The sequence below is a fragment of the Oncorhynchus tshawytscha genome, linkage group LG31 (genome assembly GCF_018296145.1).
Source record: "Oncorhynchus tshawytscha isolate Ot180627B linkage group LG31, Otsh_v2.0, whole genome shotgun sequence".
In the NCBI taxonomy this organism is placed as follows: domain Eukaryota; kingdom Metazoa; phylum Chordata; class Actinopteri; order Salmoniformes; family Salmonidae; genus Oncorhynchus; species Oncorhynchus tshawytscha.
In genome coordinates, this window is record NC_056459.1 from 10,925,333 (window position 1) to 10,948,747 (window position 23,415).

Sequence of the window (23,415 nt, forward strand, 5' to 3'; positions counted from 1 at the left end):
CCCAGAACTTTTTTGAGTTAGTGTTGCAGGAAGCAAATTTCTGCTTGAAAAAGCTAGCCTTGGCTTTTCTAACTGCCTGTGTATAATGGTTTCTAGCTTCCCCGAAAAGCTGCATATCACGGGGCTGTTCGATGCTAATGCAGAACGCCATAGGATGTTTTTGTGATGGTTAAGGGCAGTCAGGTCTGGGGAGAACCAATGGCTATATCTGTTCTTGAATGGGGCATGCTTATTTAAGATGGTTAGGAAGGCATTTAAAAAAAATAACCAGGCATCCTCGACTGACGGGATGAGATCAATATCCTTCCAGGATACCCCGGCCAGGTCGATTAGAAAGGCCTGCTCGCTGAAGTGTTTCAGGGAGCGTTTGACAGTGATGAGTGGAGGTTGTTTGACCGCTGACCCATTATGGATGCAGGCAGTGATCGCTGAGATCTTGGTTGAAGACAGCAGAGGTGTATTTAGAGGGCAAGTTGGTTAGGATGATATCTATGAGGGTGCCTGTGTTTACGGCTTTGGGGTGGTACCTGGTAGGTTCATTGATAATTTGTGTGAGATTGAGGGCATCAAGCTTAGATTGTAGGATGGCTGTGGGTGTTAAGCATGTTCCAGTTTAGGTCGCCTAGCAGCACGAGCTCTGAAGATAGATGGGGGGCAATAAGTTCACATATGGTGTCCAGAGCACACCTGGGGGCAGAGGGTGGTCTATAGCAGGCGGCAACGGTGAGAGGCTTGTTCTTGCTCTTCTCTACTTTGCATTCAAATTTATGGATATGCATCTCCGCACTTGGTGTGAGATCTGTACAGGCCTTCAACAGTACAGTAGATGATAGCTGTCCAACTGTATAACTAAAAGCTAGTATTCAACAGCATATAATAACAACGTATGCCAAGCACGCCTGACCAACTTGTCCTATTGAAATCTGAACTTAGTTCATGACTTTTCATGAATCAGTCAACTTCGTTTCGTGTTGATATTAATGAAAGAGATTGACCCGGCTCTACATGTTTGCTGGTTTGTGACCCACTGACTTCGCCTTTAAAGGGGAATAAGGCGACCCGAGAGTTGACACACATGTGAACTTTATTTATACACACTGGAGATGAACATGGAGGTAAACATGGGGATGGTTCTGTAAAGATACAGAGAATGAAGGAATAAAGAATATTCACGTACAGGATAGAATATGCCACAGTTGACTGTCCCTTTAAACAGCTTGGAAAATTCCAGAAAATGATGTCATGGCTTTAGAAGCTTCTGATAGGCTAATTGACATATTTTGAGTCAATTGGAGGTGTACCTGTGGATGTATTTCAAGGCCTACCTTCAAACTCAGTGCCTCTTTGCTTGGCATAATGGGAAAATCAAAAGAAATCAGCCAAGACCTCAAAAAACAATTGTAGACCTCCACAAGTCTGGTTCATCCTTGGGAGCAATTTACAAATGCCTAAAGGTACCACATTCATCTGTACAAACAATAGTACGCAAGTATAAACACCATGGGACCACGCAGCCATCATACCACTCAGGAAGGAGACGCGTTCTGTCTCCTAGAGATGAATGTACTTTGGTGCGAAAAGTGCAAATCAATCCCAGAACAACAGCAAAGGACCTTGTGAAGATGCGGGTGGAAACGGGTACAAAAGTATCGATATCCACAGTAAAACGAGTCCTATACTGACATAACCCGAAAGGCCTCTCAGCAAGGAAGATGCCACTGCTCCATAAAAAAGCCAGACCACGGTTTGCAACTGCACATGGGGACAACAAGGACTGTACCTAGGACTGTACCTAATGATGACCTAATAACCATGTATTACATAGTAACACTGGATTAATACCTAGCATGACAAAAGCACAGTAAGAATAATGACAAGTACTGTATATTATACAAATAGTAGGCTATTGCACAGCAACACACAAGCGCAAGGACTGTTTAAATATATAGGAAGTAGTAAACAGTGAATAATCATTGCAGACAATATCAGTAGTAACATAATAACAGGAATGAGCAATGCATAGAATACTGCTACTATAGCTCATCCTACACTAGTAACAACAGGGACAACTTTGTAATCATGCACCGATGTCCCCCCAAGCTATGAGTGCATGGGGATAGTCTGATTGGCTGAAGCCACGAGCTGGAGGTGAACGATATCTCTCACGTGAGGGGGAGAACTGGACTGCGCAGCGCTAGACAAACATAAACAACTACACACACGCTGGAAATTAGTCCCACAGCATCCTCGCCAGGGAGATTCTGTAACAGTCACCTACATACGGTACATTGCCTTCAAAAAGTATTCAGATCCCTTGAGTTTTTCCAAATTTTGTTACTTTACAGCCTTGTTCTAAAATTGATTTATTTCTAAATCCTCCGCAATCTACACACAATACCCCATAATGACAAAGCGAAACCAGATGTTTTGACATTTTTGCAAATGTATTAAAAATAAAAACAGAAATACTTTATTTACATAAGTATTCAGACCCTTTGCTATGAGATTCGAAATTGAGCTCAGGTGCTTGCTGTTTCCATCGATCATCCCTGAGTTACTTCTAAAACTTCGTTGGAGTCCACCTGTGGTAAATTCAATTGATTGGACATGATTTGGAAAGGCACACACCTGTCTATATAAGGTCCCACAATTGACAGTGCATGTCAGAGCAAAAACCAAGCCATGAGGTCAAAGGAATTGTCTCTAGAGCTGTGAGACAGACAGGATTATGTCGAGGCACCGATCTGGGAAGGGTACCAAAACATTTATGCAGCATTCAAGGTCCCCAAGAACACAGTGTCCTCCATCATTCGTAAATGGAAGAAGTTTGTAACCACCAAGTCTCTTCTAGAGCTGTCAGCCCAGCCAAACTGAGCAATCGGGGGAGAAGGGCTTTGGTCAGGGAGGTGACCAAGACCCCGACAGAGCTCCAGAGTTCCTCTGTGGAGATGGGAGAAGCTTCCAGAAGGACAACCATCTCTGCAGCACTCCAACAATCAGGCCTTTCTGGTAGAGAGGCTAGACAGAAGCCACTCCTCAGTTAAAAGGCACATGACAGCATGCTTGGAGTTTGCCAAAAGGCATCTAAAAACTCTCAGACCATGAGAAACAAGATTCTCTGGTCTGATGAAACCAAGATTGAACTCTTGCTCCAGAGTGCTCAGGACCTCAGACTGAGGGCGTAGGTTCACCTTCCAACAGGACAATGACCATAAGCACACAGCCAAGACAACGCATGTGTGGCTTCGGGACAAGTCTCAATGTCCCTGAGTAGCCGAGCCAGAGCTCGGACTTGAGCCCGATCGAACATCTCTGGAGAGACTTGAAAATAGCTGTGCATCAACGCTCCCCATCCAACCTGACAGACCTTGAGAGGATCTGCAGAGAAGAATGAGAGAAACTCCCTAAATACAGGTGTGCCAAGGTTGTAGCACCATACCCAAGAAGACTCGAGGCTGTAATAACTGCTAAAGGTGCATCAACAAAGTACAGAGTAAAGGGTCTGAATACTTATGTAGATGTGATATTTTTCGTTTTTTTTTAATAACTTTGCAATAAAATCTAAAAGCCTGTTTTCGTTTTGTCATTATGGGGCATTGTGTGTAGATTAATGAGGGGGACGACGACGACGACTATTTAATCCATTTTAGAATAAGGCTGTAAGGTAACAAAATGTGGAAAAAGTCAAGGGGTTTAAATACTTTACGAATGCACTGTATAGGCTTGATGTGAGTTGTTACTATGTTACGTGAGTCTGGGTATTTAACCTACTTTATTACACATAAAAAACAGAGAAACTATCCGCCACAGTGGAGGAGGCGTCACTTAGACATCTTCACTTTGATGCATGCCATCGATGCACAGCATCTAATTTACTCTGCCCTTGGGGTTTTAACAACGTACAGGTAGGTAAGAGAACGCTTGTAGGCAAACTACATTTACAAGCGTTATTTTTTTATTTATTGGCGGTGGATGTCCGTGTCCAGGCAGTGTGCAGGGATTATTTCAACAGCCAAATCAGATTAAGAAATTACATCAAATATAGCCTATTGTTTTCACGACATGTTTTTGTATCTAGGCTACAGAAACTGCGGTCTGCTGGAAACACAGGGCGGAGCTTTAGCGCCTACTTTTTTTGTTTTGATGCATTTTTGTCTGGAAGCCTATTGCTTGTAGTCTGTCGAGTACTAAGCCGATTCTATTTCAAGGGTAGCGAGTCGAAACGGGACATCGAGACCATGATTAAACGACCCGCCGGAAACTTTGCACTCTGGGCACATTGAGAGCAGTAAGAAATCACGCCAGGAATTCATCGGGGAGCAAGCAGTAAACTATAAACATGTAATTGGAGGACTGTTCCCGATAAAATAATTTGACAACTTTCTACGGATGCATGCTACTGTCATCGTGGGTTTTTTATATTTACTGAAGTGGGTAGTTAGGCTACTGGAGGACACACCAAATTCGTTTAGGTCTTGAGGTAAGGTACTTTTAAAAAAACCTCTTTTCCTACTGTATAAATATACATCTGTATAAAATAAACGACAGTTCATATGCAAATGTTTTAATGATTGCTTTTCATGGGGCCACCAAAACGTTTGAGGAGGACAGTGCATTGTGGTGAAGAGGAGAGGGGATAAACAGTCCTTCAATGGTTAATTAATTCACAGTGCGAATGTAGCGTTCAACAGGCAGGTTAGAAGGCTCTATAATATCAAGATCTATAATGTCTATTCTAGGCTACACTTGACTAGATTAGAGACATAGAATTTCATTTTTTACTTGGCATCTCAAGATAACGAAAAACAGGCTCACTCTGCTGGCACACAATTGCTTTCCATTGGTTTCTTTCTGGAAACCAATTTTATCCTTTTCACACCTATCTTTCTTTTTCTCTCTTTCCATTCCTAAGGCAGACTATTGGTGCTGTCATTGTCAGTGCAAACTTGTGTTTGTGAGTGGCCCTAACAAAAGAGACAAGGCGTCTATTGTACAGGATCAGCAGCAGATTACTAGAATTCCTTTTCTCTCCACTCGCTCAATGGCCTCTTAGTCTACTCCATCTGGACTGCCTAAAAACCCACACTGGCAGTGGCAATAATATTTGTATGCCTTTGTCATTCTTCAGCCGTTGCTCCTGTTCAACCTTCTCACCACAGTATGTTGGAGACCTATAGAGAAGATATGGACAGTTAGGCAATAGACAGTTAGACCATCTCCATCCTGAGTTGTATTTCTGTATTGCAGATGTGTATCCACACAGCATGCTGTGGAACTGTAGGCCAGGGACACAAAAACCCTGCAATCAAATCTTAAGTCTTGCCAAATAAAAATGGTTTGGATGACTTGCCTCCTGGACAGGCCTAGATTTTGAAAGAAAGCATATCAGTGTAGGCCTGACGGAGTCGAAATCAAGCTTGGCAGAATTGGATCTGATGTTTAGAGGTCTGTAATCGTAATGATGTGTATATAGATGGAAAGATATCTGTAGATGAATCTGGATGGTTGAAAAGACAGACAGACAGACAATCTCCCAGCCATCAGACTTAAAATAGTCACCACAAGCCAGCCTGCCCTGAACTTAGTCACTGTTACTAGCTGGCTGCCACCCGGTACTCTACCATGCACCTTACATAGTCATTGAACACTGGTCACTTTAATAATGTTTACATACTGTTTTACCCACTTCTTATGTATATACTGTATTCTAGTCAAGGCTCATCCTTAATAACTACTGCTGTACACACCATTTCTATTAATATACTGTCCATAATGTCTATACACACCATCATATACATAAACTCAGCAAAAAAAGAAACGTCCTTTCACTGTCAACTGCGTTTATTTTTCGGAAAACTTAACGTGGAAATATTTTTGCAAACATAAGATTCAACAACTGAGACATAAACTGAACAAGTTCCACAGACATGTGGCTAACAGCAATGGAATAATGTGTCCCTGAACAAAGGGGGGGTCAAAATCAAAAGTAACAGTCAGTATCTGGTGTGGCCACCAGCTGCACCAGATTTGCCAGTTCTTGCCGTGAGATGTTACCCCACTCTTCCACCAAGGCACCTGCAAGTTCCCGGACATTTCTGAGAGGAATGGCCCTAGCCCTCACCCTCTGATCCAACAGGTCCCAGAAGTGCTCAATGGGATTGAGATCCGGGCTCTGCGCTGTTCATGGCAGAACACTGACATTCCTGTCTTGCAGGAAATCACGCACAGAACGAGCAGTATGGCTGGTAGCATTGGCATGCTGAAGGGTCATGTCAGTATGAGCCTGCAGGAAGGGTACCACATAGGGAGGAGGATGCCTTCCCTGTAACGCACAGCGTTAAGATTGCCTGCATTGACAACAAGCTAAGTCCGATGATGCTGTGACACAACGCCCCAGACCATGACGGACCCTCCACCTCCAAATTGATCCAGAGTACAGGCCTCGGTGTAATGCTCATTCCTTTGACGATAAACGTGAATCCGATCATCACCCCTGGTGAGACAAAACCGCGACTCGTCAGTGAAGAGCACTTTTTTCCAGTCCTGTCTGATCCAGCGACGGTTTGTGCCCACAGGCGAAGTTGTTTCCGGTGATGTCTGGTGAGGACCTGCCTTACAACAGGCCTACAAGCCCTCATTTCAGCCCCTCTCAGCCTATTGCGGACAGTCTGAGCACTGATGGTGGGATTGTGAGTTCCTGGTGTAACTCGGACAGTTGTTGTTGCCATCCTGTACCTGTCCCGCAGGTGTAATATTTGGATGTACCGATCCTGTGCAGGTGTTGTTACACATGGTCTGCCACTGCGAGGAAGATCAGCTGTCTGTCCTGTCTCACTGTAGCGCTGTCTCAGGCGTCTCACAGTACGCACATTGCAATTTATTGCCCTGGCCACATCTGCAGTCCTCATGCCTCCTTACAGGACGCCTAAGGCACATTCACGCAGATGAGCAAGGACCCTTCTTTTGGTGCTTTTCAGTGTCAGTAGAAAGGCCTCTTTAGTGTCCTACGTTTTCATAACTGTGACCATAATTGCCTGCCGTCTGTAAGCTGTTAGTGTCTTCAGGTGCATGACTGTTCCACAGGTGCATGTACATTAATTGTTCATGGTTCATTGAATAAGCATGGGAAACAGTGTTTAAACTCTTTACAATGAAGATCTGGGAAGTTATTTGGATTTTTACAAATTATCTTTGAAAGACAGGGTCCTAAAAAAGGGACATTTCTTTTTTTTGCTGAGGTGACATATTTATATTCTGGACTCTGACATTGCTCCTTATGATATTTCTTAATTACTTTCTCATTCTTTTTTGGATTTGTTTGTATTGTTAGGTATTTCGCTGCACCTGCGATAACATCTGCAAATATGTGTATGCGATCAATAACATTTTATTTGAATTGACAGACAAAAAGGATAGACAAATATTGTAGGTAGCCATGCTTTCAGATATATAGCTAGCGAGAGATATTCTACTACCACGGCTCCCTACACACACACACACACACACACACACACACACACACACACACACACACACACACACACACACACACACACACACACACACACACACACACACACACACACACACCATCCCCCGTGTGTGGCCAACATGTGGGGAGGTAATCTGCTGCTATTAGGGTAATCTTCTCAGCATGGCCATCAATGGGGAGTATGCTCAGCAACTATCCGGCAGGCAGAGTATCGTCATCCCTGACAAAATTAGGGCCAAGGAAAAATGATTTAATCATACAGATTAAGTGGGAGAGACATGGGGGGAGACATTGCGGACAGAGGTTGTTTGTTGAGATTTTTCAGTTATATGGTTTATCTTGAAAAAGTAGTTTTTTAATCATGTAGGGAGGTAGGCTCTTAAAATCATCTAGGAAAGTAGGATCTTGGAATCATGGGGAAAGGTAGGATCTTGAAATCATGTAGGAAGGTAGGATCTTGAAAATTAAATTCATGTGTTATTCCCATGGTAGGCTTATCAATATATGACAACCTGCTTGGTACAGGACAACCTGCCATGGCATTCATGTCCAGGTTATTCAGGACAACCTGATACAGGACAACCTGGTATGGTCAGGACAACCTGCCATGGTACAGGACAACCTGCCATGGTACAGGACAACCTGCCATGGTCCAGGACAACCTGCCATGGTACAGGACAACCTGCCATGGTACAGGACAACCTGCCATGGTCCAGGACAACCTGCCATGGTCCAGGACAACCTGCCATGGTACAGGACAACCTGCCATGGTCCAGGACAACATGGTACAGGACAACCTGCCATGGTCCAGGACAACCTGCTATGGTACAGGACAACCTGCTATGGTACAGGACAACCTGCTATGCTACAGGACAACCTGCCATGGTACAGGACAACCTGCTATGGTACAGGACAACCTGCTATGGTACAGGACAACCTGCTATGGTACAGGACAACCTGCTATGGTACAGGACAACCTGCTATGGTACAGGACAACCTGCTATGGTACAGGACAACCTGCTATGGTACAGGACAACCTGCTATGCTACAGGACAACCTGCCATGGTACAGGACAACCTGCTATGCTACAGGACAACTTGCTAAATACCTCATGTAATCTATAGCCTGATAGGAATGGTAAACCACCATCTAAGGCATTATTACTATGCTAAATAGAAGTAGAATCCAATCTACAGTATACATTTTTACTACGTTTTGAAAAAGATGTAGAAATGTACTGCACTTTACTGTAGGGACAGTTTTATTGAATGACATTCCTCACGTGTCAGGTGCAGGGTACTGTAGTGGCATCCTCAGTAGTATGCAAATACACTGTTTTCACAGCTGCTGTGCCACTGTGGAACACGAACTGAAAAACACTATTCATAGTCAAGAATGACAGTTGAGCATAATATTGTTGTAATGCTTCATACTCAATGTGAGTGTGCTTTTGCTTAAAGTTATTTGTGTGTAAAGGCTGTAGAGGAAATAAGAGTGGCTTTGGTGTGTGTGTGTGTGTGTGTGTGGAGAGAGTGCTCAATTGCGGTAGCTGTGTTTAGAACACACATGCTGGTGTCTGGTGAAGAGCTTGGCTCTGGTCAGTTGGCAATGCCACGGCTGAGAGCAATGTGGGCAGAGGACTCTGTTCTGGCATGGTGTGTGTATTTGTTTGTATCCGGTTAGTGTGTGTGTGCATGAGTGAGACATTTAGCTGAATATGCATCTTCTCTTTGGATGTTGGTACTAAACAGAGGATCTACTATCTAACCATCGAGGCTGTTCGTGTGACTGTCTTGCCAGCATACAGTATGCCTACTGTCCCTGTTTTTGGCTTTCTAATTTGGGGATAGTTTGAGCATACAATCTCCCGACATCAACCCAATTGAGATGGTTTGGGATGAGTTGGACCGTAGAGTGAAGGAAAAGCAACCAACAAGTGCTCAGCATATGAGGGAACTTCTTCAAGACTGTTGGAAAAGCATTCCAGGTGAAGCTGGTTGAGAGAATGCCAAGAGTGTGCAAAGCTGTCATCAAGGCAAAGGGTGGCTACTTTGAAAAATCTCATAAAATATATTTAGATTTTTTTCACACTTATTTTGGTTACTACATGATTCCATATGTGATATTTCATAGTTTTGATGTCTTCACCATTATTCTACAATGTGTGTCCAAACGTTTGACTGGTAATGTAGGTGCCAATGTGTTTTTCCATTTGTTTATTCCACAAATTAGGCCTATTAATTTAAGTAAACTACATTGGGAGACATTTTGGGACTATATGAAGAATTGACAAATTAAATAAATACCAAAAGTTTTGGGGTGGAGTTTTCCTTTAATTATTGATCTGCTGGGAAAACTCATACTCCCATGGTTCTTCACTCTCCTCTCACTCTTGCTGTAGTAGTGACCCCGTCACTCCTACGTGACGCAAGTACTTCAAATGTCCTGTCTTGTGGGACGTGGAACTCATTAGTGCTCGGAATTACCAGGGACCTTACGATACGATATTATCACAATACTCATGTGCCAATAAAATATGCGATGCTCGCGATTCTATATTAATTTGCGATTCGATACTGGGATTTTATTGCTATTCGATGTTCCAAACATCGAGAGAACGCCATGAGAAAATTAGTTTTGTTCAGTCATGGAAATAAAAGCACTGGACACAAATTGGCTCTCTATTTAAAGTGAAGATGGAGAACAAGCTATAATGGGGAAAATACTGGAGTCTTATTTCAGGCATTGGTATTGTCAAAACAATACAAGATGAAATATCGTCAAAAATGATATCCCGATATGTAACTGTATCGATTTCTCCACGATCACTCGAACTCATCCTAAAATCTTTGTATTCCAGAGCGTCCGCCATTCAAAAATGAAAACATAGTTACTAATTTGTGATATCATGTCACGTATACTCCCTCTCAGGCCTCTAGGTCATCAGGCTGCTGATTATCCCGCACACCTTTCACCATCGCCTTGCGCACCTGCACCTCATGACACTCACCTGGACTCCATCACCTCCTTGATTATCTTCCCATTAACTGTCACTCCCCTTGGTTCTTTCCTCAGGTGTTTTTAACTCTGTTTTCATGTCGGTGTGTTGTTTGTGTTTCGTGTTCATTGTTTCTTTTATTTATTAAAACACTCACTCCCTGAACTTGCTTCCCGACTCTTAGCGCACTCATTACAGAAAAACACCTCACCTAAAGGAAGCGTTTATTTTATATATTTTTTTGTGTCCGAGTAATGACGTCGGGTCCGAACTGCTACAGGCTCTCATACCTCAACCAGATCACAAGGCTTCCCTGCTACAGGCTCTCATACCTCAACCAGATCACCAGGCTTCCTTGCTACAGGCTCTCATACCTCAACCAGATCACCAGGCTTCCCTCCTTCAGGCTCTCATACCTCAACCAGATCACCAGGCTTCCCTGCTACAGGCTCTCATACCTCAACCAGATCACCAGGCTTCCCTGCTTCAGGCTCTCATACCTCAACCAGATCACCAGGCTTCCCTGCTACAGGCTCTCATACCTCAACCAGATCACCAGGCTTCCCTGCTACAGGCTCTCATACCTCAACCAGATCACCAGGCTTCCCTGCGTCAGGCTCTCATACCTCAGCCGGATCGACAAGGCTCCCCTGTCTCAGCCGGCACGTCGGGCTTTCATGCCTTAGCTGGATCGCCAGGCTCCCCTGCTTCCACCGGCTTGTCAGGTTCTCATACCTCAACCGGATCGCTAGACTCCCCTGCCTCAACTGATTTGTCAGGTTCCCGCTCCCCAGTTGACTCCACAAGTTCCCGTGCCTCAGCTGGCATGACAGGTTCTCGCACATCAGCAGGTGTGACCGGTCCACTCCTGGTCCCCAGGTTCATCCCCTTTGAAGGCATCTTGTGGCTGGAGCCGCGCATCCGGTGAGGGGGTACTGTCACGTATACTCCCTCTCTGCCCTCTAGGTCATCAGGCTGCTGATTATCAGACACACCTGTCACCATCGTCTTGCGCACCTGCGCCTCATGACACTCACCTGGACTGCATCACCTTCTTGATTATCTTCACTATATCTGTCACTCCCCTTGGTTCTTTCCTCAGGTGTTATTGACTCTGTTTTCATGTCGGTGCATTGTTTGTGTTTTGTGTTCATTGTTTCTTTTATTTAAAACACTCATTCCCTGAACTTGCTTCCTGACTCTCAGCGCACTCGTTACATATCACTGCGCTCTCGCATGACTCTCCATGAAATAGGCAGAATTACTAGCTAAATTATTACAAACTTTGTGACCGTGATTTAATAGTTTGCAAAACTTACTTAACCAGCTGCTTAGCTAACTATTGTAGCTAGCTTACTAACATAGCTGGCTAGCTAGCTAGCTCTGCATAAACATTTCTTAGCCTTTTTAAATTAACCTAACGTTGTAGACTTGCGGCCCGAAATTTAAGAGGAACTGTTATCAGAAATCAGTCTGTAGATCAGCATGTTTCCCCGTGATCGCTAACGTTGCTTTATATCGTTGGGTAGGCTGAGCACAACAGCTGACTCGGGAGGCTACTGCAATGAGTCGCTGCAGAATAGCTCATTCCTGAACACATAATAAAGAGTTAGCACTACTAAAGTATCGTGCCAACTAGCTTTTTTTGGAAGATTCAACAATGTGTGTTAAGCACTAAGTTAGTAGCGGGTTGGTCAGCAGCATCATTTCACTCACTGGCTCAGAGCTAATGTTGTAAAAATGTATGCTAGCTTTAGCACCCATAGTCAAATAATTGAAGCAAAATAATCCTTAGCTAGATGTAAAATGGTGTGACTTCCTCACAAAAAAAACCATCAACGTTATTTACATTTTTTAAAATCTTAGATTAATTCTGACGGTTTTGAGGGAGAAATCAAATTTTATTGGTCGCATATACATGGTTAGCAGATGTTATTGCAAGTGTTCGCTAAATGCTTATGCGTCTAGTTCTGACAGTACAGCAATATGTAACAAGTAATCTAACAATTTACACAACTACATAATACACGCACATCTAAATAAAGGGATGGAATAAGAATATGTACAAATAAATATATGAGTATATGAGTATATGAGAATATATGAGCAATGACCGAGTGGCATAGGCAAGATGCAATAGGTGGTATAACATACAGTATATACATATGGGATGAGAATTGCAAGATATGTTAACCTCATTATTAAAGTGCCATTTATAAAGTAACTAACTATTTGTTAGCTGCAACGCAGGACATTTTAAACTTATAGTGTATTTTAGATTTAAAAAGTCTTCTGAAGTTTGTAATTTCCACTTTGAAATTTCTAACTTCATTTACCCTTATGGAAAATGTATCAACCCCTACAAAAATGTCTATTAATTATAATCCACAAAAAATAATGACATTTTCCTGTTGCTGCAGGATTATTTTCATGCTATAGCAAACTGTATCAAATTAAGATCTCACATCTGTAGGGGAAACCTTGTTCATTTGTCCAGATGGGAGATGAGGAGGTAAGGCAGACCCAGATCCCTTCTGTTCAGCCCTCTGAGACGGGGAGAAGGAGACATGATTAGATGGGTCTCAGGGTGTCCGGTTACCTACAGCCTATACTGTAGTCTCCCAATGAGGCGGTGTTGAGATGCTGCACCACCTCAGGGAACCTGATCTTGATTCTGCCAGCTGTCATTAGTTGCACACAGGAAATGAGGACATATTGGATAGCACTTCATTAGAATGGTCCCACACAGATGATGTCTAGATGCTCAAACTGTCAACAAACAATGTATTTTTTTCTAAAGCAAGGGAGACCAAGGCATTCATATCATTCAAATGCCTTTATTTGTATGAAATGTTCAATGGAACAAAGATGAAAAACTCTGACTTGTTTCGGCAGCAAGGCCTTCGTCAGGGAGTACACAGATGTATGTTGTACTCCCTGACCAAAGAGCACCTTCTATTTACAAAAATACCTACCATTGTGTGCCCTAGTGCTTCCCTTCCTTAGTTTTCTACAAACTATCGGTTTAATTTAGTGATTGATAGACTGCAAATGATTTAATGATAGGCCTAATTACTTGTTAAAAAACAGTCTAACTACTGATTAAGTACTGTTTGTTGTGGAAGGTGGTGATAGACTGGGTGGTGATATAATTGTTTTTAAGGGGGAATTTGTCTGTAAAAGAAAATTCAGATATGGCCTTTTATCCTATTTGAAAGACTCCTGTCCTACATATCGACAATAGGATTTCATGGTTTGGTTTATTTCAAGTTGAATTCACATTTGTTGACAACTCAATCCAATGGCAACCAAAATTGGATGTTAATCTGTTGTCTATGTGGGTAGTTACTTTCTGGATAAAGTTACATAAGGGTGATAGCGTAGATGTAGCCTACACAGCCTTAGGCGATATGTTTTACCGGCTTTAGACTGCGTGCCTTTCATTTCAGAATTATATAAGCTTCCCTTACTCTACTCTTTCTATGACGGAGATGCATCCAGAAATATTGTGTTTATTGCCAGGCTATACGATACTAGGATTATCACCATGTTTTTAGCACCGTTTCAGCCTCAAGCTCCACCAATTTCACCTACAATTGTATCAATCAGCACATTGACACTTATTCTACTAAAAGTATACCATCAACAAATTGATACTTATTGTAATCTCTGTGTGATGACATTATCATTGTTTGAGCTACAAAACATTAGCCTGCCAGGCTACCACTAATTACATGTGAAAGATGCGCTGTCTGGGAAATTAGATGGACTTGGATCATATGCATTGGACATGTTGACTGTATTTCTTTAGATGCTTCTCACTTGGGTATTTAACCCTTGTGTCGTTCCAGATTATTTTACACACTGCGCTTGACAGAGAGACAGACAGAGGGTTGGATGGAGAGAGAGAGTCTGAGCTGACTTTACCGTGATAATCTAATCCCTGTCGAGAGTGCTTTTTTTAGAGAGCAAGTTAATGCTACCGGATTATACTCCTGTGTCCCCCACACCAACCAATCCAGGCTGCAGAGATAGAGAGAGAGGTCTGTGCTCCGCTGTCAGGCCCACCAGGAAAATAGAAGAAACGCCACCTCATATACACAACATCCTGGAATTGCTCAAAATCATGCCTTAAACTCATGTTAGCTATACAATGCGTTTGGAAAGTATTCAGACCCCTTTCGTTTTCCCACATTTTGTTATGTTACAGCATTGTTCTAAAATGGATTCAATCTAAGCACAGTATCCCATTAAAATGTATGTTGTTCTGTCCTTGAGCTGTTCTTGTCTATTGATGTTCTGTATTATGTCATTCTGTATGTTTCATGTTTCATGTGGACCCCAGGAATAGTAGCTGCTGCTTTTGCAACAGCTAATGCAGATCCTAGTAAAATAACAAAATACAACGTAGTGAAAACAGGTTTTTAGTAATATTTGCAAATGTATTAAAAATAAAAACAGAAATATTTGATTTACATACAGTGAGGGAAAAAAGTATTTGATCCCCTGCTGATTTTTTAAGTTTGCCCACGGACAAAGAAATGATCAGTCTATAATTTTAATGGTAGGTTTATTTGAACAGTGAGAGACAGAATAACAACAAAACAATCCATAGAAACGCATGTCAAAAATGTCATAAATTGATTTGCATTTTAATGAGGGAAATAAGTATTTGACCCCTCTCAATCAGAAAGATTTCTGGCTCCCAGGTGTCTTTTTTTATACAGGTAACGAGCTGAGATTAGGAGCAGACTCTTAAAGGGAGTGCTCCTAATCTCAGTTTGTTACCTGTATAAAAGATACCTGTTCACAGAAGCAATCAATCAATCAGATTCCAAACTCTCCATCATGGCCCAGACCAAAGAGCTCTCCAAGGATGTCAGGGACAAGATTGTAGAGCTACACAAGGCTGGAATTGGCTACAAGACCATCGCCAAGCAGCTTGGTGTGAAGGTGACAACAGTTGGTGCGATTATTTGAAAATGGAAGAAACACAAAAGAACTGTCAATCTCCCTCGGCCTGGGGCTCCATGCAAGATCTCTTCTCGTGGAGTTGCAATGATCATGAGAACGGTGAGGAATCAGCCCAGAGCTACACGGGAGGATCTTGTCAATGATCCCAAGGCAGCTGGGACCATAGTCACCAAGAAAACAATTGGTAACACACTACGCCGTGAAGGACTGAAATCCTGCAGCGCCCTCAAGGTCCCCCTGCTCAAGAAAGCACATATACATGCCCGTCTAAAGTTTGCCAATGAACATCTGAATGATTCAGAGGACAACTGGGTGAAGGTGTTGTGGTCAGATGAGACCAAAATGGAGCTCTTTGGCATCATCTCAACTCGCCGTGTTTGGAGGAATGCTGCCTATGACCCCAAGAACACCATCCCCACCGTCAAACATGGAGGTGGAAACATTATGCTTTGGGGGTGTTTTTCTGCTAAGGGGACAGGACAACTTCACCGCATCAAAGGGACGTCAAATCTTGGGTGAGAACCTCCTTTTAACATTTCTGACATGCGTTTTTTTGGATTTTTTTGTTGTTATTCTGTCTCTTACTGTTCAAATAAACCTACCATTAAAATTGTAGACTGATCCTTTCTTTGTCAGTGGGCAAACGTACAAAATCAGCAGGGGATCAAATACTTTTTTCCCTCACTGTAAGTATTCAGACTCTTTGCTATGAGACTTGAAATTGAGCTCAGGTGCATGATGTTTCCATTGCTATGGAATGTTGAGATGTTTCTACAATTTGAATGTAATCCACCTGTGGTAAATTCAATTGATTGGACATGATTTGCAAAGGCACACATCTGTCTATATAAGGTCCCACAGTTGACAGCACATGTCAAAGCAAAAACCAAGCCATGAGTTTGAAGGAATTGTCTGTAGAACTCTGAGACAGGATTGTGTCGAGGCACCGATCTGGGGAAGGGTACCAAAAAATGTCTGCAGCATTGAAGGTTCCCAAGAACACAGGGCCTCCATCATTCTTAAATGGAAGAAGTTTGTAACCACCAAGGCTCTTCCTAGAGCTGGCCGCCCGGCTAAACTGAGCAATCGAGAGAGAAGGGTCTTGGTCAGGGAGGTGACCAAGAAGCCGATGGACACTCTGACAGAGCTATAGAGTTCCTCTGTGGAGATGGGAGAACATTCCAGAAGGACAACCATCTCTGCAGCACTCCAACAATCAGGCCTTTATGGTAGAGTGGCCAGACGGAAGCCACTCCTCAGTAAAAGGCACGACTGGTTGATGCTTATTTATAAAACCCTCCTAGGCCTCACTCCCCCCTATCTGAGATACCTACTGCAGCCCTCATCCTCCACATACAGCACCCGTTCTGCCAGGCACATTCTGTTAAAGGTCCCCAAAGCACACACATTCCTGTGTCGCTCCTCTTTTCAGTTCGCTGCAGCTAGTGACAGGAACGAGCTGCAAAAAACACTCAAACTGGACGGTTTTATCTCCATTTCGTCATTCAAAGATTCAATGATGGACACTCTTACTGACACTCGTGGCTGCTTCGCGTGATGTGTTGTTGCCTCTATCTTTTTGCCTTTGTGCTGTTGCTTGCCAGCAGAATACCACCCTGCATTCCACTGCTGGCTTGCTTTTGAAGCTAAGCAGGTTTAGTCCTGGATGGGAGACCAGATGCTACTGGAAGTGGTGTTGGGGGGCCAGTAGGAGGCACCCTTTCCTCTGGTCTAAAAAATAAATATCCCAATACCCCAAGGTAGTAATTGGGGATACTTCCCTCTGTAGGGTGCTGTCATTTGGAAGGGAATTAAAACAGGTGTCCTGATTCTCTATGGACACGAAAGATCCCATGGCACTTATTGTAAGAGTAGGGGTGTTAACCCTGGTGTCCTGGCTAAATTCCCAATCTGTCCCTCATACTATCGCAGGCACCTAATCAGCCCCAGTTTACGGTTGTCTCATTCATCCCTCTGTAACTATTCCCCAGGTTGTTGCTGTAAATGAGAATGTGTTCTCAGTCAACTTACCGAGTACAATAAATAAAATGTTTGTGCCATGCTGTGTTGCTGCCATGCTATGTTGTTGTCTTAGGTCTCTCTTTCTGTAGTGTTGTGGTGTCTCTCTTGTCATGATGGGTGTTTTGTCCTACATTAAACGTTTAAATCCCAGCCCCCGTCTCCGCAGGAGACCTTTTGCCTTTCAGTAGGTTGTCCTTGTAAATAAGAATTTGTTCTTAACTGGCTTGCCTAGTTAAATTTAAAAAATGAAATGTGCGTTTTGCATGTGTTTTCTTCATTCCTTCAACTTCCGTGCTCAAGATACCTCCCTGGCTTACCTCCAGCACATTGCAGAGGTGTAGCAGGCCTGGAATGTTAAAAGGCAGCTCATTGAGCAGCTCATCACATGCTATCAGTCCCTGTGTATTTGTTGTGTAACAGGGAGGGAGAGTTGAACAAGGAGGGCGATGGGAGTGTGATGTGTGTTTGCTGTCTTTCCCTCCAAAAGGCACGCGCGCGCACACACACACACACCACACACACACACACACACACACCACACACCACACACACACACACACAGCGGCAGCAGCAGCATAACCACACCAGCTGCCGGAAGCCTTAAGGGCCAGACATGCTGTGTGTTTGCACGAGTGCACATTTGGCACCTCTTATACCATAACATAATGTTTAAACAAAGCATGAACAATGAGACTTCATCCTATGTCTTACTCTTATTTTAACAATCACCTTTTTGCTTTTTTTGTGGGATATATTACTAGATCTTCTTTTGTGGATTTGGGAGAGTGGTGTTATGGGAATGGTGACCAGACATCCTTCCTCATATGTCTGTTTTGCTGATTGACATCTATAAACAGTATTTCTAACACTCCCATTGTGTGGAACACACCCATACAAAGTGAATTTATGTAACACATCTATATACAGCGTTTCTTACCCGTATGTATACACGGTGTTTGAGACACATCTACAGTGTTTTCTGACACACCTGTATCCAATATTTCTTACGTACTGTATCTATCCATGACAGCGTTTATGCATGTCATTAAGCAGCATTTTAGACAATGTGTGTAACATGTCTACACACTGTTCTGACACATCTATAAACAGTGTTTCTTTCTTACCTAGACATACGGTGTTTCATACATGTGTTTCGTGTTTCACAGAGTCATACAGGGAGTCTGTGTTTCTTGCACGCCTACACACAGGGAGTCTGTGTTTCTTGCACGCCTACACACAGGGAGTCTGTGTTTCTTGCACGCCTACACACAGGGAGTCTGTGTTTCTTGCACGCCTACACACAGTGAGTCTGTGTTTCTTGCACGCCTACACACAGTGAGTCTGTGTTTCTTGCACGCCTACACACAGTGAGTCTGTGTTTCTTGCACGTCTACACACAGGGAGTCTGTGTTTCTTGCACGTCTACACACAGGGAGTCTGTGTTTCTTGCACGCCTACACACAGTGAGTCTGTGTTTCTTGCACGCCTACACACAGTGAGTCTGTGTTTCTTGCACGCCTACACACAGTGAGTCTGTGTTTCTTGCACGTCTACACACAGTGAGTCTGTGTTTTGTATACATCTATAACACAGTGTTTCTGACACGTCTTCACATAGTGGGCCTCCGGTATGTGGAGTAGTCAGTGTGGCGGATGCTCGAGCTGCAGTACGGCCTGGTAAACAAAGCCTCATTTAAACGGCCTCTACACTGTGACCTAACCGCAACAGACGGCTGTCACCCTCGTCGCTTCTATAGACAAAATAGGGACACTTTAGGACCGAAGAGGGTCCCTTTGTTATCAAAGTGGAGGCATCCCCCCAGCCTATCTCTGTTGCTTAATTTACTATCCCTCTCTCTTGTATTTTAAGTGGCATTGTCTCCTGTTTTGTCTGCTATTTTATACCTTCCACCTACAAAACAATCAGGGTGAAACCTTGGGCTCCCGAGGGGCGCAGCGGTCTAAGGCACTGCATCTTAGTGTGAGAGGCGTCACTGTAGTCCCAGGTTTGAAGCCAGGCTGCACATCCGGCCATGATTGGGAGTCCCACAGGGCGGCGCACAATTGGCCCGGCGTCGTCCAGGTTTGACCGGGGTAGACTTATCTCCCTCACTAACTTTAAGCATCAGCTGTCAGAGCAGCTGACCGATCGCTGCACCTATGCCCAGCCCATCTGTAAATAGCCCATCCGACTACCTACCTGTTTATATTTACTTTTTTTGTTGCTCTTCTCTACTTGCACGTCTTTATCTGCACGTCTATCACTCCAGTGTTAATTTGCTAAATTGTAAATACTTCGCTACTATTGGCCTATTTATTGCCTTTACCTCCTTACTCCATTTGCACACACTGTATATAGATTTTTCTGTTGTGTTATTGACTGTACATTTGTTTATCCGACGTGTAACTCTGTGTTGTTGTTTATTGTCGCACTGCTTTGCTTTATCTTGTCCAGGTCGCAGTTGTAAGTGAGAACTTGTTCTCAACTGGCTTACATGGTTAAATAAAAGGTCAAATAAAAAATAAGAATTTGTTCTTAACTGACTTGCCTAGTTAAATAAAGGTAAAATAAAACAATTATAACACTGGGATGCATTCACCCAATCCCAAATGGACCCCTACCCTCTATGAAATGAAACAATTAGATGTGTAAGCAATACCATAATAGCTGCCCTTTGATAAACTCACAGGAATGTTCACCTCATTGTGTACGTGTACATGGGTGTACTGGTGCGTGCACACAGCCACACACATACATGTATTCACTTACTGTCGCTCTCTTTCTCTCACTCACCACACACACACACACGTGTATACACACACACACACATATACATACACAGGCTCTTAGCTCAGCAGCAGAGCCCTGGCCTTGGGGAGTTTGTGCTGAGCTGGTTTGGACGTGAGTACAGCTGACTGGACATGGCTATTCATCTGTCAAAGAAAAGAGGGGGAGAAAAGGGAGAGGGAGAGAGGGTCTGTAAAGAACAAATTCAGCCCAGAGCAACATGTTTGGCATTCTGCGCCTGTGTGTGTATCCTCCATCGGTTTATCCTGTTTTTTTGTTCCTGTGTGTGTGTGTGTCTAAAGCATCACACTTCCAGTTTTTTTTATTGAATGTTATATCAGCTATGTTTTCATTGAATGTGTTATCTAGCTAAACTATAGCCTATATCAGGGTTCTCTGACTCTGTTCCTGGAGAACTACCTTGCTGATGGTTTTTGCTCCAACCCCAGTTGTAAATAACCTGATTCAGCTTTTCAACCAGCTAATTATTAGAATCCGGTGTGCTAGATTAGGGTTGGAGTGAAAACCTACAGGATGGCAGCTCTCCAGGGACAGTGTTGGAAACCCCCAGCCTATATTGCCTTCCTTCATGGAGACCAATCGAGGGAACACTGCCCCTCTCATCTTCAATAGAGCTTACCTCTTTGAATGGTTCAACACTGAGTTAATATATCTTTAGAGGCACACTTACAATTTGTTTTGAATTGTAAATACTGCAGATTGTACGTTTTTGCACTTAGTTTCTATTGGCATGCTGTCTATTGCACAAATCAATGATCATTCAAGATCACGGTCTTCTCTATTAGGCCCATTTCTGTTTAGTTTTGGCTTTCGAAGAACACAGAGATTCATACGAACAGTGACTAATAAAGAAACAGCCAGATGTCAGAGAGGTCGGAATACACAACACACTCTGTCAGAAGCCTTCTCGCTCCACTAAATGACACAGCATGTGTTTAAACCCCCTCAAAGAAAGCCTCTTTGTTTTGTGTGTGTGTGTTTGTTGGTGTTGGAGTGTGTGTGTGTGTGTGTGTGTGTGTGTTTGTGGGTGTTTGAGTGTGTGTGTGTGTGTGTGTTTGAGTGTGTGTGTGTGTTCTATTCAGGAAGGTTTGGTGGAGTTGTTTAGTTTCTAAGTATGTCTAGATGTCCTAACCCCTTACCCTAACCATAATTCTAACCGTAATAGTAAACCTAACCCTAAAATAGCATTTGTCCTCATGGGGACGAGGGAGAATTCTTCTTGTTTTACTATACTTGTGTGGACCTTTGGGGATTTTAGGTCCCCACAAGGGTAGAAGAACACACACACACACACACACACACACACACACACACACACACGACTGATGGCCTCCACTACCATCTGTTGCCTCCTTTCGCTCTGACATCATCCCACCATCCCCCTATTGTGTTAACCCCTCATCACCCGGCCTTAACCTCTTAATTACCACTAACCTCCCCTGTCCCCCCCACCCAGAGACACTGTGCCACTCGGTCCGTGTGCTAATCTGTCAGCGTCTGCCCTCAACACCTGCCACCACACTCGTCTAACTCAACTCCCATTCTGGAGCCCATGCCAGTTTCTTCTCTATTTCGCCCGGTAGAGCGCGCACAGCGAAAAGCCCAAAGTGGCGGGCACACACATACACATGAACGCATGCACGCACGCACACAGGCACACACACCCATACATGCGCACACACACACACGGCTGAGAATAGATAGGTCTCTTTTGTCATCGTCCCCCCCAACTCCACTGCCCTCCCACCCCCAGACATCTTTTGCAGGGCGCTGAAGTGTAGGGCGCTGGGCCCATTGTCCAACAATGGCCACCGTAGGACCCCAAGGACCCCCTGGTGATAGGTGGAGGGCGAGACGTGAGGAAATGTGACAGTTCTGGTGCAGCTGACACAATGGTGTTTCTTTCCCGCAGGCTGCCTGCCCTGCGTTGGCTTTAAGAGAGCCCGGGCACTTTTCTCCCTGTTGTAGTTTTCGAGAAGGAAACCAACATCTTCTGCTGTGGTCTGGAAATTACTGCCAATTACTTGGCTGTAATGGATGTGTGTGTATCATCCACAGAAAAAGCAACTTGGAACCGATGCCCCTTCGCAGAGATAAATGCTTATCTTAGACAAGAATAATGATGAAGATGTTTGATATAGGAACACATTTTTGTTTTATTTGACTTTAGGTGATCTAGTGTGCTGGAGGTTGATTACGAAAACAGATTTATCATATATTCTCGTGATTAAACTGACGCCACCTGCCCCTTTTCATAATTTCTTTGCCTCTGCTTTTCTCTCAGTGTGTCTTCTAGGTGTGAGGTTAACTACTGTTTGTTGAAGATGGCACATTTAGTCATTTCCCTTCATATTACTACCACTCTCAATGTGACCTTGGCATCCACTGACAGTATTGGGATTGTGTTAGTGCGTGTGTATGTGTGTGTGAGTTTCAGTCTGCATGTGTGAGTGTGTATGACTGTGTGTGTGTGTGTGTGTGTGTGTGTGTGTATGTGTGTATGAGATGGAGAGAAATAAATGTAGTTTGTTGATAATGGCGTATTGATGGGGTTTGGAATGGACTGGCCCTGAGGCCTCATCCTGACTGGTCAGGACTGAATGCACCTCTTCATGCTTCACTAAACACACTCAATTAAGGCATGGGGAACAGAGGACACGAGCGCACACACACACACTTTCAGTATAAGCTTCTTTAAGGACAACCGTCAATCATCCTGTTCGGGACAATAGCCATTCCAAAATCAGTGTCATGCAAATTCTCTCCCTCTCCTCTTTCTTACACACACTGTTACATTTATAAAACTGAAATATGCACAGACGTAACACCCTCTTACGTTGTGACAGTGAAACATACACAGTGAGAAATGGACTATGTAGAAAGTAGGATTTTTAGTAATAATGCTTATACTTAAACACGTTGCACTGGGGCCCAGTGGGAGACATTTTTTCAAATGATTGCAAACTGTTGTTAGGGTGTGGTAAAAATTATTTTATTAACTGAGCATACCAGGGAACGGGATGTGTAATTTTTATTTATTAGGAACCATCATTCTAAAGAGGCTAGTCCTTTAGTGTCACGCCCTGACCTTAGAGAGCCTTTTTATGTGTCTATTTGGTTT

At 43.4% G+C, this 23,415-nt stretch overlaps 1 protein-coding gene across 2 annotated transcripts in view; it reads left to right on the plus strand.

The window, feature by feature from the left end:
- The first annotated feature begins 4,031 nt into the window (after positions 1–4,031).
- The window catches only part of LOC112229718 (zinc finger protein 516-like), a 47,047-nt gene continuing 27,663 nt past the window's right edge, over positions 4,032–23,415 (plus strand). The window contains exon 1 of one of the 2 annotated variants that reach the window (XM_042310270.1): positions 4,032–4,480. The gene's annotated coding sequence lies outside the window, so the exon portion shown is untranslated. The remainder of the gene's footprint in view (positions 4,481–23,415) is intronic. The other variant, XM_024395705.2, reaches the window with a different exon arrangement.